The sequence below is a fragment of the Balaenoptera acutorostrata genome, chromosome 3 (genome assembly GCF_949987535.1).
Source record: "Balaenoptera acutorostrata chromosome 3, mBalAcu1.1, whole genome shotgun sequence".
Taxonomy (NCBI): Eukaryota; Metazoa; Chordata; class Mammalia; order Artiodactyla; family Balaenopteridae; genus Balaenoptera; species Balaenoptera acutorostrata.
This window is the reverse complement of record NC_080066.1, coordinates 159,869,772-159,872,559: the sequence shown is the minus strand read 5'-3', so window position 1 is coordinate 159,872,559 and position 2,788 is coordinate 159,869,772.

Sequence of the window (2,788 nt, the reverse complement as noted above, 5' to 3'; positions counted from 1 at the left end):
GTGTTCCTGTCACAAGCATTAATTTCTTGTTAACCTCTTGTACTTTTCTAATTGCAGACATTTCTCTGCCTATTCAGACTGTAACCAGTCCGTGAAATGTCAAGAACTCATCCCCTGCAAATTGAAAGAGTGATGGTCGGGATGGTGATGGGGAGTGCGATGTGAGGAATGGACAAGCTGTAAAAGAGTGAGTATTTCAGCCATCCATGCCTGGAATGGCTCTTCCTGAATACCATGCTGAATATTAAAATTTTTGTTCTAGGAAGTCGAAGAAGAGAAGAAAGTAGAAATATCTACACAAACCAAGAAAAGCAGATTTTAAACATCTCCAGGAAAAGACAGGGGTAATGCCATGATGAGAGAGGCACAATAAATTTTTTTTAACCTGACTATACAATCACAAATTATTCCATTAAGAAAACAAAGAAAGAAGGTTCTGAAGACATACATTTTGTTAATAAAAAGTCCAGAATTCCAGAACTGGGCTGTTCAATATGGTAGCTATTAGCCACATGTGGCTATTTAGAGTTAAGTTAAAATTAATGAAAATTTAAAATTCAGACCCTTAGTTGCACTAGGCAAAGTTCAGGTGCTCAATAACCATATGTGACTAGTGGCTACTGTTTTGGACAGTGCAGATATAGGACATTACCATCACCACAGAAAGTTCAATTGGATGGCAATATTTGAGAGCATGGAGATTTTTCTAGAACTAGTTCAAAACCTGGATGGATCATAAAGCGTTAAATAAATCAAATTTCCAACCCACAATAAGTTAAATCATGGTACTAAAAGAACCTTGAGTTGTGATCATGAAGTCAGTTTCTTTGAGACATTCATAAGCAAGAAGGCAAAAAGTATCAAATGAAAATAACTCATAATTCAAAATGAAAAAAGGGTCTAGAAATTACGGACTAATAAAATTCATGTATTTCACTGGCACAGACATCCTAATGGCTAAAGAGAATGTTGTTGTACAAATAGAAGAGTGTGATGATTCTCAGGAACTGGCATGAATCAAGACAAAATACATTCCCTTCTCTTTTTGATAATGCAATTTGGTAAGACAATGCAGTCTTACCAAAGATTTCAGCAAAGCTGTGACAGTTTTTAGGACACACTTGTGGGCAGAATGAAGAAATGTTTGCTGACTAATAACACTCTTACGAGTTTTCACAAAGGGTAGGACACTGGAACCTAAATGATATTGATTAAAGTATCCATATCTGTCTGGAGGGAGGTCCCAAATGGCAGACTTAAGGATCCAGTTCTTGGTTCTATCCTATTCAATAACTTTATCTAAAGCTTAGATTAAGACATTAATGTCATATTTATCAAATGAAAAGTGACAAAAATTTTCACTGGAGGACAGAATCAAGCCATAAGAGATTCTTAAGGCAATGAGAGAGAGATGAAGAGACAAAAAGTAACATGATAAAATTTAGCATGAATAAAAATTAAGTACCCCATTTAATATTTGGGGATATTTCATCAGTTTATATCACTACTTAAAGTGAGGTTCAGGAGGTCAAGTCCTGAAGGCTCTGGTTGACCTTGTACTCTCTGTAAGCCAGTAATATTAGCTTCGTTTTATTCATGAAATTATAATTTGAGACTGCTTTGACAGAACTACACTGACATGATCAAGAGAAGTCACAGTCACCCCAAATTCTCTAGAGCTCAGGCAGAGGGTAATCCATAGTTTTACATCCCAGCCAGGAGAGAAAGAGAGGCAGCACCATAGGTGGAAAGGTGCCTGGGCAAGCCCTCCTCAAAGGCATTTTGAATTCTATGCTAAGTCTCATCCTCCACATTACTTCCTCTAAAATAATTTCATCATAGTCTTAATCACCATGATGTCAACATATTTCCCTTTAAAATCAATGGAAAGACATTCCTTTAAGAGAGTGCAGTGCTGTTTTTGTCTCCTTTCTCTTTCTGGCAGTTATATTTAAAGGAAATATTGAAGACCTAGGGTGGATCTTCAGAAAAGTGACCAGAAGAATAAAAGTTTCAGAAAAAAATTTCCTCAATTCAATTCAGCAATAGGGCAAAGAGGAGGAAAGACAGCAGAAATATGCACAAATTAATATGCTAATTGGCATGATATAAATTCCAAATGCAAGAAGCAAGTAAAGTGCTTTAGAATTGTCAGTTATGAAAGAAATGGAGATTTTTATGTAGCCTCTAGAAAAGACTGATAGAGGACATGATAGTGAACTTCAGCTATTTGGAGGGCAACTGTAAGAAAGATGAATTAAACCTATTCTGTGTTACTCCATAGGATAGAATAAGGGCCACTGGGTAAAAGTTATGGGAAGTATATTTCAACTCAATAGAAGGAAGTATTTCCTAATAATTAGCTCTGTCCTAAAGTGAAATGAGATCCCTCAAAAGAGCAATCATCATTCTTGGTGGGATGTTCAACAGAAGCCATATGTTGGTGGCACTTGGGAAAGATTCCTGCTACCAGCAGGAGATTAAACCAAATGACCTCTAAGAACCTTTCTACTTCTGAAAGTCTATGACTCTCTTTCCTACTTCCTTTTACCTGCACTGATCCTACCAGGTGAATAACTAGGGAGTGGCCAATCTACTCAACACAGGATCGATCATAAATCAGACTTTCCACTGTTCTCTGCCTCCTCACTGTCTCCAGACAAGATAATGTAGCTGCCGTCTCAAAACCTGCAATGTGTGGGAGTTGATGACGTATTAGATTATTTCTGTGTCTCAGATTCATTTGGCTTTTATATAAACAACTTAATTCTTCTCATTTTCCCTCCCT